At 37.9% G+C, this 12,849-nt stretch overlaps 1 protein-coding gene across 6 annotated transcripts in view; it reads left to right on the forward strand.

The window, feature by feature from the left end:
* Nucleotides 1–216: 216 nt before the first annotated feature.
* The window catches only part of LOC120899710 (ELAV-like protein 3), a 54,101-nt gene continuing 41,468 nt past the window's right edge, over nt 217–12,849 (forward strand). For 4 of the 6 annotated variants that reach the window (XM_040305834.1, XM_040305839.1, XM_040305840.1 and 1 more), the window contains exons 1-2: nt 217–339; nt 8,491–8,818. The gene's annotated coding sequence lies outside the window, so the exon portion shown is untranslated. Of the gene's footprint in view, nt 340–7,118; nt 7,347–8,490; nt 8,819–12,849 lie in introns of those variants that run through there. The other 2 variants (XM_040305835.1, XM_040305838.1) reach the window with 2 other exon arrangements.

Genomic DNA, 12,849 nt, shown 5'->3' on the forward strand with positions numbered 1-12,849 from the left:
CCTTGAAATAGCATCCCAAGCGCCACAGATTCAGCTTAAACGACTGAAAAATCAAATATCTGTGATTTTCGGTAGGATAAATGGAAAATCGGTAGTTTTAGGGCGGTCATCTGTGAATCGGTAGGCATATAAAAAATCGGTAGGAATACAGATAAATCGGTATTTCTGGTCACTCTGGTTCTACGGGCAGCAGATAGCTGTCAAAACAAAGTGGAATAAAATACGAAAGAGGTTAGAAAGGTGCATGTTGTTCATCGACTTGCTTCCAGCTGGGTTTGGTTTGGTTGATATTTTGTTACCGTTCTAATTCCCTGTTTGTGCGCTTTGTCTATGATTGAGGTACGTATGCAGAAATATCAATCATTGAAATGGAATAATATTCCATACTGCCGCCGTTTGCCAATCCGTACTGCGGTTGTTGACAGTGAAGTTTTTCCCCATCGCCCGCGTTCCGTTGGTAGTGTTGGTGTGGTGCGTAAGAAATTGTACATGTATGCATTGATGTGAGTGTGTGTGGGTGGGTGCGCGCATCAGATTCGTTCAATGATTTAAAAAATAAATGATCTTTGCAAAATAAATGCACAAAAGCGCTTTTTATGAAACTGTTATAAAACGATATACAGCGTTTAAATAAGTGCTTTAACAGTATTTTAAAGTATTTTCTTTCGTACGTATTGTGGTTTAATTAATCGCACACGAACATCGGACACAACGGCTAGTTTAAATCGACAGCTTAAAATTTGAATAGCTACAATAATATAAAAAAATATGTGTACTTTAAAATATTGACTAGTTGTGATTACAGTGGAGTGACGCTTATGCGGGTACCTTTTATCCGGCTATCCGTTTATCCGTGCTGTTGAGAAATGACAGTTCAATACAAAGGTGAAATTGTGTGCTGAGGAGGATATTTGAAAAAAAAAAAGGTTACCAGAGCACATTGTCAGAACAAAAAACACTATATTTCATGGCTCATTTCAAATACAGTAGAACGTCGATTATCCGGGGCGGATTAACCGTGCGCATTAATGTGACAGCTGTTCAAACTTACGGCGAACATTTGCAGCGATAGTCAAGCGGGCAATCAGTTTTGTGCAGCTCTGTAGTGTTTAGTGGTATTTTCAAAATTAATTTTTGTTCATGAAAAGTTCCAAACCTATAGTTATTAAATGAAATAATATTCTACTAACTATTAATCGATTAAAATCAGAGTGAATTAATCATAAATCTAGTGAATTTTATAATTTGTATATGAATTTGACATTTCTTGGACCATTATCCGTGCAAATCGATTAACCGGCAATCATCTGGTCCCGAGCTGCCCGGATAATCGACGTTCTACTGTATTCTGATTGGATAATAATGAGGTTAATGAAAATTGGCTATGTTTTGGGAAAACGTAATAAAAATTAAAAAAAATAGGAATTTGTGATAAATATATACTCTGACTCATTATTCGTGTTATATGAGTATCTGGGCGAGGTCGAGTCACGATAAGCCCGAATAAACGGCGCACTACTGTATTTTGTTTTGTTATTTAGCGTTAATTTGTTGGTTCAAGTAGAATAATCATCCCCATTTTATAGAAAGTTGCCTGTCCGTACGAGATTTGAAACTATAACGAGATGTAACGATATAGCCACGCATTTCCACGTGCAACCACATTTTACTTACAGAGCCATGCATTTCCTCGTATTGTTTCTGATCCTATTGCTTGATATCATTATCCAATTATTTGGTTTGAAATCTTTTATAATGTAATAATTTGAGTGCTAAATTGAATGGCCCGCGGCTCTTGATCATTTACACAATTTGGCCCTTTACCTAAAAAGTTTTCCGGCCGCTGATCTACGCGGTTGCGCCTGCCTATACTGGCTTTCGGGGGCTGGATGTGGTTGGGTTTTGTATTTATGAAGTATTTAGTTTTTATACCAATCATGTAATGTTATCGCATGCCAAACATATTTTTTTTTATCAAAAATTAAAATAAAATTTAGGAAGTCGAAGTAATGCGAATGAAATAGTGATAGATCATTTAAAGCAGGGGCCTCCAAACTTTTCAGCTCGTGGGCCGCATTGCTTCAAAAATAACTATGTTGAGGGCCATTTGACGCTACCTTTAACTGATGAGTGAACGTTTAAATCTCGTTTTTATAACAAAATACTAGCTATACTTGCACAGCTTCGTGTTACTAAAGCTTGATTTTTGTCGAAGAAAAGTAAAAAATACAATTTTATTAGAAAAAGTCAAAATAACGTAACAATTATTTTAACTCTGGCAAAATCATCGCGGGCCGCATTATAAGCTCTTGAGGGCCGCATGCGGCCCACGGGCCGTAGTTTGGAGACCCCTGATTTAAAGAGATCATCAATCCTACATCGCTGTTGTAAAAAAAAACAGTATGTATGCAGGTTTTCTTTCATTTTTATCAGTATGCGAACGCCAGGGATGTACCGAATCGGATATTTTCAATTTCGGGAAAAAAATCCTAGAACTTTGTATGACTTTGTATTTCGTGAATAGCATTAGAAAATATAAATTAAACTTAAATAACTTTCCACAGTTGTCCATTCATATTTTTTGAAGCCATGTTATGTATAAACTAGTTCAAGTCAATTTTTATCAGATCCTAGTTGTCTACCTTCTATTAAAACCAATTTGGATAAAACACTTTGATTAATCGCGTTTGAGCTTATTGATAAGACATGCAATAAGACATATAATCCATAAAAAGTGAAAAGGGTTAACAATTTGAGGAACAGTATTTGCTCTTGATTATTGAAGATGTTGAAATTTAATGAAATATTTATATCGTTCTTTTGAAAACATTGAACGAATCGATTACAAACCTAGATCTGGTTGTACGACATCGTCAATGAAAAAATCAAGGTACTGAATCGTAGTTTCGTGATAAATAAAATATTTTATTTATTTATTAGATATTTAGACTAAGAGGATACGGATACGGGAAAGTATGTTTTATAACAACTTCATGTATGTTTTATAAGAAGTTTAATGGGTAAAAACAAACTATATTAAAACCCAGTAAAAACCAAAACAATAATTATTGGGTAAGAAGGTATTTATCTTTTTTTGATGCTTACAACTTTCGATCTCGCAGACCACCGTATAGATTAAGCTCGCGGGTCACATTTCAACCGCTTTCGGGCGATTTCTGATTTTTAGCGAAACAAATTAGATAGAAGTTTTAAAATTATTTTCCTTCTTTCCACAACCATAGTTGGTCTAGGTTTGAATTTCCACAACCATAGTTGGTCTGCGTATGTTAGGCTTCCGTAATACGAGACTTGAGCCCAAGATGATTCCGCCTTTTTTGTAACAATTGGTATTATGTTAAAATAGGTATCATTGAAACAAGCGATACGTAAGAGACTTCAACCTTCTCATCCTGGATATTTGCCTTCAATGGGTTATTCGTACTACGCTGTGTAAACTTATAAACACATTTTGAACAAATTAAAATAGTTGTTCCAATCCGTTCGGAACAGTTAACATTGTATGCATTTTCCTTTCCATAGTATGCAATTTTTTAAAATTTTGCTTTGTTTTATTGGGACATACAATCACTTGTTGTGTCATTTACCATGTGGTATAATTGAATCAAATATTATTCCTCTTAAAATGGTACCTATCTGAACATTGTTCACTGCTTGCGCGATGTTTTAATTATTGGGTGTTTTATTGACGTTTCGAAAGAAACTGCTTTCCTCAATTATTTGCTTTAAAGTTACATTTTATAAATATTATTTTATTTTATGGATTCATCTATCCAATTTGCACAACTGGGAAAGAAAAAATAAACATATATTCAACGTAGTTTATTCTAATATAATGTTGCTATTAGTTGAGGTATTGTATTGGATATCATTAAATTTTCTTTCATGTTATCTTTTCGTACGTTGGGACATACTGTGACAATACTACTTCATGAAAAATCAGCATGACTGATACAATTCACGCCAACATGCATGTATATATCCTGTATGGTGCGATGACATTCGATGAAATGCCAAATTTCATCGCCATGATTAGTGGTAGTAGTAGTAGTAGTATAAAAGCTTTTCTTAATTTGAAAAATTTTGTACAGCCAACAGTACTTATGTGATGATTTGTTATGGATTCGAATTGTTTTATTTCTTCATTGTTGGAATGCTTTAGCTAGCCCTGTTTGGAACTACCGTTGTTAGAAACATTGAAATAAAAAACCCTTATGCAATATCATCGTTATGAAAAAGATTTTGTTTGTACACAACAAACTTTGTTTTACGGTAGTTCAGTAAAATTGTATTGTGTTTTTTAAAGTTCAGTAAACCTTAAAGTAAAGTGCCTACCAAATCAAATGTTTGCACACCACGAGCACGTGGGCATCGCGCTACGATTTGTTTTGAATTGACAGAGTGAATTGCAGCATTTTCAGTAATTCATTTTACAGATAACCAATGAATCGACAAATTGTTTACTGATTTTGTTGATTTTCAGTCAAATTCAGTGTATTGGAATGCATAATTAAATTAAGATTTACTGAAAAACTTTACTAAAACAGGGTGAGAAAATTGGCTGTGTATGGACTTCTCGTCGTATTTCATCGAATGTCATCGATTTTGGCTTCACGCATTAATGGCATGACGCTTTTTGGCGGTTTGTATAGGCGCACATTGTCATGAGGATTTTGTTGGTATGAGTAACTGTTGGACCGAATAAGGTTATAATGTATTGAATTGTTTCCAAAATTGAATATTTTGGATTCTAAAATGCTTTATGCATGTAAACTTGGAGGAGATCATCCCTAATAATTGGTCCATGGAGTAGCGATTCGTTAAACTAATTGAAATCGATGATAAGTATTTTCATTCCTAAAATTTTTATTATGGTTTTAAATAAATTTTTGTTGTCAATTTTACGCTTGAAAGTGCATCATAAATGTACCAGAAGGACCATGTATTTTTTTAAATTTCACCCCTTTTTGAAGTATATTCCGGCCTATTTTTGAAAAAGGTTGAAATAAAAAGGTTAAAAATATAAAAATAATGTGCTTGAACGTTGTAAAAGAGGTTATTATAATATTCTTAAATAAACAAAAAACTGTAAATAGTCGCTTCATCGGTAAGGCAATTCAAAAACTTCCGCAGGAAAACGTGGTTGTTGTTTTTTTATTTCGCTCCGTCAATTACACTGAAATTTCATAACCAAGGCGCTAAAGAAAATGAAACATTTGATACTATTCAATACAGTCTTTCACCGAGTCACGCAAATAATGCGTTCCAACGATATTGCGTATGTCGAAAATCACGTTTTTAGCCAAAATACGAATGATGAAACATTAAGTATGATTAAATTTAGTAATTTAATGTTCATTATTCCATTTCCTACAATTCGTGTTTAAATTTTGGTCAATTCTGTGTATTTGGTGATTTCAAACTTTTTACAAAACTGCAACTTACTTGTATTTTGAATTTGGTAATTGTGGGAGGAAATTGTATCATTTTGACGTAAGAAATGTCAAAACTAAAAAAAATCGCCTAACACGAATTCGCGTATCTCGAGTGTCGCGTAACTCGTGGAAAGACTGTACACCATATCAGCTTTGAAATAGGTGCTGTATGAATCTACGTTTTTAGCTGTCATTGTATAGCGATGTTTCTGTTTCCCCCTACACAATAATTTAGAATGTACAATAAACATATCTTAAATTTCTACCTACTTTGCTTTCCATTGTTCCGTTTTCCGCGTGCAATGACCCGCGTTGACCTGCATTTGTCTTTGATTTGCCAACCGTTTTCCCGTACAGCTGTCAAAGAGGGGTGAGGAGGGAACTCCCTTTCGCAGGTACCGCGAAACACTTCATCTCACCATCGTCGTATGCTCCATTGACTGCGCTCGAGAACCGAACCGCTGACGGACGGTGAAGTTGTTGAGCTGCCGAGCCGAGTACTTAACGCTCGGTCCCTGGAAGTGGCTAACCGACACTGAACCTAACATCCCTTTGCTGCCAGTTTCTGTTTCTTGTTCTGCTTTTTTACTCGGGCGTGGATGGATGGGATGCGTGTTTTCCCAGAAAAATGCATCCTCCAGCCCTCAGCCAGCCATGCGCTTCTCTCACCTCGCCAATGCTTTGAAGCGTTCGGTTTCAGGGAGGGCCGAGGGGGAAATGTCGGTCAAGTGACCGCACGCGCTCCCGGGAACACGGCATTGACGGTGTGTGTGTGTGTGTGTGTGTGGGATGAATGCACCGAACGCACCCACGACACGGGTGTTGGGAGTCGCCGACAGAATCATCCCAGGCTAGCCAGGATCGTGGTCTCGGTCTCGGTGTGAAGGTGGATAGAAAAAAAAATAAAAGGACATAAAAAAGCGATACTGATTCAGAATCCGGCTCTCGTACTCACTCGTATAGTATTCCAGCAATTGGTGCTAGAGTACTTGGCGCGCATGCTCTTGCGTGATAACAAGAATTCTCAACAGAACACACCCGCTTATCGCGTTAAAAAAACGCTACAAAAACCTAAATCTTATGTACTAATACTATTTCGTTAAAAGTGTAATTAATAACAATAAAAATGATTCATGCAGTCCTAATTAAACCAAACCCTGAAAAAGCATTCCTTTTGCGGAACACGCAAACGAATGCATCGGAATGCGAGTTGGGCGCGACATGCTTTCCCCACCGTGTGTGCGTGAATGTGTATGCGTGTGTCACTCATTGAAACGTCCTCGTGTCTGGCACTCACAAAGGATGCTGCGATCCTGGAAGAGTTCCACGCATACATACACACACACAGCAACCTCTCTCAGCTTGCCACTGCTACGCTCTGGTGTGATTTTCTTTCAATCAATGCGTTATGCTTTTAAGGATATTTGAGGCTCTCTGTCCCACTCATCGCTCAAGATGTGATAACAGATCCCATCTTTCCCAAAAACCATACGAGTTCAGTCGCACACACACACACTCACGCCGCCACTCTCTTAGTGTATTGTGCCTCGGCACGGTGGGGAAAAAAGGGACCCAGCTTCTTCTTTTTCCGCCTTTGCCACCATCTCTCACTTAGCGGACACGTTTTCGCGACCCGTTTCGAACGAGCCCGTCGTCATTTAGTTGCCGCACTCAATCGAATCAAGTTGTGTCCGTTTTTATCTCTCTATCTCTGTGTGTATCGTCGCCACCGCCGCAGCCACCGCTGCCGCCATCATCATCGTTGCCACTGTCAACCTCTTTTGCTGTCGTTTCATCGTGGAAAGCAAATAAAAAACAAAATTGTGGAACAAAACCACATTCATAAACATCCAAAAACAGCAAGCAGCAGGCCCCACCCGTGGTGCAAAAAAGGTGCAACGAATTTTCCGCTTTCTTTTTTTTTTATATGTTCCAATCAAAAAGGTGCAGCAGCATCCCGACAGTGCGCTGCCCCAGCTGGGCAAAACTGGGCGTAGTGAGCTTGGTTTCTGAGGATTTTGCAAAGAAAGTGAAAAAAATGTAGTTGGTGGGTGGTCCTGTATATCCTCATCCCAACACCCGCAGAAAACGTTCCAGTGTGTGTGTGTATGTGTGTGTCTGGCAGTGATCCCGCTGAGGGGCTGGGCTTCCTGACGCAGCGATTTGTTATGACTTATCTGCAAGCTTCTTAGTGCGGAGGTAGATTTTACTGCCTGCGTTCATCTACTGTCCCCACTCTCTCCCTTCTCCCCTCCCTCACCCCCATCCCACTACCTATCGCGAAAAACAGACCCTTCCTGTGCCCTGTTCTGTGTGCGTTTTGGGGTGCGTAAAAGTGGTGCTAGTGCCGGGAGTTGCAGGATACTTCAATTCTACTTGTTATCTTCCTCTTTGTTGCCAAGTCTGTGTCTGTGTGGGTGTACTCGAGTATGTGTGTCTAAATGTGTCTGAAATATGTCTGATTTTTTAGGTCACACACGGTTAGTGTGCTTGTTTTTTCCTCTCCTCTCTCGTTCGTTTAATCCTTCGCGTGTGACCTCGCCTTTAACTTTTGCCGGCCCAGATCAGCGTGGTCCCTGTGTGCGTGCGTGAGCTTCTGCGTGTGTGTGTGTGTGTGTGTGAGCTGAAAATGTGCTGAATTGTTTTTCATCTCTAGGTGATAAAAGTATAAGACAAGTGTAGGAAAAGGAAAAAAATGAACAAAGGAACAGTGTGCTAACTGATAAGGTTGAAGTAATCGGCAGGCGTTGTCCTTTGCCGCTGTTCCGTGGTCAGTGAGGTGTACTTTTCACTGGTTAGTCTCCTCCACGTGTGAGTGTGTGTCACTTTTGTGAGAATATCCAACGGTGTCCGTGTGAAGACATTTTTGGGTGGGTCCTACCCATTCGTGACTATAATAAAACTCGTGTGCCATAAAACATAAATTGATTTGTAATTTTATTTGCCACTATTTTCACATTTTAACGCATCTCGATCATTCTTTGCTTTCCCTACCTTCTCTCCCTCTATCATTCTCTCTCTCTCCCTCTCTCTCTAGCTTTGCGTGTTCGGGCGTGGTAAAGTTAGTGAAGGAATTTAAATTGTGATTCGATTGAGCTTGTACTCTCATTTTGTTCCCCTGGCGGACCTTTTCCGGCTCTGTACCTTGACGACGGTGTGTGTGTGTGTGCACTCGGTTATCTTAGGTGAACGTGTCCCCCATTTAAGTGAGGATTACTGGTACGCCCCCGCCCCCCTAAACCCCAGTTTTGTGTTACACATTCGTGGGAAAGGACTTAACTATTAATCTCCAGTGAAACATCCACCGTGACATCCACATCTCCGGTTGCGAAACTGATGCGCAAGCGAGAAGAGACGCGTAAAAGGTCAGTACGTGTTAAATATACTTAAGCTACAGCAATGCTATTCGTTCAATAGTTTATTTTCACTTTTTTTCTTGTGTTGTATTTTCTATGCAAACCACTACATAGCTCTCTATACATACACGCGCTTGTTACGATATCCTAACGTTAATCGATCATTTTAAGGGACGTCTAGATCCATCATCTGGATTCATAGAAATGAATCTCACACGGTCTTAGTATTTATTTGTTGCCATATGATACGAATGAAATGAAAGGCTATTTTGATGTTATGTTTGTGATACTTATCGTGTGTTTCAATTTATTGTAATGGAAATCAATTACGCAAAAATACTGATACCTATTCTTATGGCAACGTGGGGTAAAATGGACATGCCATTAAGGTCTGTTATTGGCTTTACTACACATTGTTAGATCATTAAACATAAACTCAAAGGTTTCGTGCAATCTTTTACGCTATGTCACTTTCAGTCAACTGATTGTTCCCAACAGGCACACACCCAAGCGACAAAATCGACATGCTTTCTCGCTCTCTCAGGTTTACTGATCTATTGGGTAGAATGAGAAAGCATGTCGATTTTGTTAGTTGGGCAGTTAATTAAGTAAATGAAAACATGTATTTGTTAATCTGTTTCTTAAATCAATAGAATCTATATGAATATATAATAACTTATAGATAGATTACATTTTTGTAAAGTTTTTCGAATCAAAAATGAGAAAAAAATCAATGTCGTTTGTAGTATCTAATATAAAGAACTCGTAAAACTTAACAACAACAACAGCAGCCAGATAGTCAAGTCAATCCTTGCTACGGGGGCATGGTCCATTCTAGACTTGAACCCATGACGGGCATGTTTTTAAGTCGTTCGAGTTGACGACTATACCACGGGATCGCCTCAATTATCGCCTGCGCCTCAATTATAGTCACGTGATCGCGTGCTACGGGTTATCAATAAGTGACTTAAAGACAAGCCCTCTTTACTAATGGATACAGACAGGCCTTGGCCGACAACGGTTGTAAAACTAAAGAAGAAGAAGAAGAACATGATTGTTAGTACATACATTTCAACATCCAAAATGGCGGAACGCAACTGCCAATTAGGTCTGTAATATACAACCTTATGCAACACAATTTATGTTGTACGCTGTTTTACGGGACCGTCGATAGGAGACTTCTCGTAACTACCCACCATGTTATATGTAGTTTGATAATTGGCGTTTGAAATCATGGCAGCACTTTATACAAAATGACTCGCTAAGCTAGTCTCATGTTTGCTACAAAAGATGTAAACAAACGCTTATTTGTAGCACCTTAGATTAGGTTAGCTTTTGTACTGCTATTGTGAATTTTTATTCCTGAAACAAAAAAAGAGAAAGAAAGAAATAGTCATTTTCACAAGCGATGATAATTTTCACACGCTCAAAGATTTTTTTCAGAGATTTTGTTCATCGATTTGCAACACAATTAAACACAGATTTATAAATAATTTAATTTAAAAATGCTTTTAACGTTATCACTTACTTACTTATCCTGCCTCATGAGTATCTGAAACCTCTTGCGGTCTCGCGCCTTGTATGCCAGTCCGTTATCCCGGCCTTAATAGCGGACGCCTCCACACCATCTTGCCACCGCAATTTGGGCCTACCATGCCTCTTCTGTCCTTGTAGACGGCATAAAAAGACTTTACGGACTAGGCCGTCCGTTTCCATTTTGACGTTATATAGAAATGATTTTTTAAATTAACAATGTATGTAAACAAAGCTGACTATTTGATAAATCATACACGCCTAGTAATGGGTACGCTACGATGAAACAACAACTTTTGACAGTTAAAGTGCATCTTGAGGCACTGAAAATGTTTTTTTTGCGTTTGTTTCTGGTTTTGGAAAACGCAGTGAATGAACATGGTCAGTAGTGTATTTTTAGACTTTTGCTCAAATTATTTTGTTGAAAAATTGAGGGAGAAAGATTAACATTTTAGGTTTTAATTTATTTATATTCTCGGATCATCGGATACAGGATACAAAGGGGCTGTTCAATTTAAGGGAGAATGCGTATTTAGACCAGACGACTGCTATTTTTAAATTAATCATGGTAGTTATTGAGACTAGTGTAGCATTCATCCGACTTTATCAGAGAAGAAATAAAGAGTTCAATCGATGTCAATGCATTACTTCTTAGGATGCAATAGAAAAATAGACGCATTCCTAGAAAATAAAGATACAATGAACGCCATCAGCTAAAATTATTGGTGGCAAAATTAAGGCAAAATTATAGAGCATTTATGCTACTTTTGTGACAAAATTTTCGAGCTACTATTGTGATACCTATATCGAGTGATTTTGTTGAAATGTTTTTAATTTTTTTTTAAATTTCAAATCGTTGCTTATGATGTTGAGCTGACTAGAGCAACCCTGTACTTATGCCATGCGCCTTGCATGAAGTACCATGCGTCTCCATCAATGCAATGATCGGGAATGGGAAAAAAGTCATTTTTTAGGATGAATTAGTATCAGTTGGAACTATGAAATAGCCAAAAAATATATTACATTCACTGCACTTTCTAAACTATTTATGTTTCTGCTTTTTTTTTTAATTGTTCGTCTCCTTCGTTACACACCTATCTATTGCTCTTATAATATTTTTGTATGACTCTGGGATTAAATCTAATTTGGGTCGAATGCCTTAAAGGCTGAAAAAAGTGGTAGGAAACGAAACATTTACCAGTGGTGGCTGTTCCGCTGGGATGCTTGTAAGGCTTGTTAATGGTGAATAAATTTAAATTAATACTTTCAAAGGGTTTTTTTTATTTCTTTCTTCCGCTTGGTTGTCGTTGGAAAGCGGTTATGCAACCAGAACCGTCCTGAAGCACAATTATGGAGGGCTTAGTTGTACGGGTATGCCTTAGGTCTTACGGGATTTTTTTCCTCTCCATTCTGCTCTAGTAAAAGTTTTCATTTTTTTCTATCTAAACCCGTCTTTTTCGGTACAAAAAGAGGCTCATCGAAAGTATGAAGCGTGATAAGCTCTATCGTATTTGCATACCTTGTCGGTAGCGTGTAGATTGAAAACAAGAAAGTTTAAGCGTAAAATTGTATATGAGCACAAAAAAGCAAAAGAAGATTAGTTTTAGGCTGCTGTTGGCAATGAATGTTGGAACTTGCTTGTGGGGAACGGTGTTACTGTGTAGTTGGTAACATGGTCTTGCTTGTCAACCGCAAAATTCAATCATCGTAAGTGCTTCAATCTCTGTCGATACCTTAATATGTTTCATGAGAGTGTAAAGTGTCGACTTGTTTTCAGTTAGGTATTTTGTTTGTCTAGTGATTACTTTGAAGTGAATATGAGAAAGGAAACTTTTTGTTAAATTACTCCGCAAAGATGGTTCTACATTTGCTCGGCTGTCGTTGGTTGTATATACCATAATGGTGCTTTTGGAATTAATCATTGTTGTACCGAATGGTATGATATGTATGGGGACACGGTCCATTCGGGTCCACGTACTGTGCCACGAGACCGGCCAATGTACCCTACTATTTAGCTAAAAAATGGTTACAAGATTGGCGTTTGCCCGAGATATATCCAACATTCTCACGAAGGTTTCCAATGCTAAAGATGGCAATGTAACATAGTATGTGGCATTATAAAGGATTTGCACGATAACCTTTATTAGCGGATCCTGGGAAATGGTATTTGGCACGTGTCTCAAACGTGACTAAATTGTTTCTGATCGTAATGGTAGACACATGAAAAGAGTTTAAAAGCAAAGTGTCTCATAGCAAGCCCATCAAATTAAGAGAGCTTGATTACTTGTAAGTTACTAACATGTTCCTAACAAAAACAAAAAGTGGTTAAAACATGGAATAAGATATTGGTACTAACTGCATGGATTTTTTCCTCTTTAAGATTTCCATAATTTCATTTTTTTAATATACATATGTTCTCCTCCTCAATTTGGCATACAAAATCTCGATCGATAGAAGCTGGGGTGCATTAGAAGAAGTTGCTTACCAGAGCTACCAGTTACCAGAAT

This window comes from Anopheles arabiensis, chromosome 3 (genome assembly GCF_016920715.1).
Source record: "Anopheles arabiensis isolate DONGOLA chromosome 3, AaraD3, whole genome shotgun sequence".
NCBI lineage: Eukaryota > Metazoa > Arthropoda > Insecta > Diptera > Culicidae > Anopheles > Anopheles arabiensis.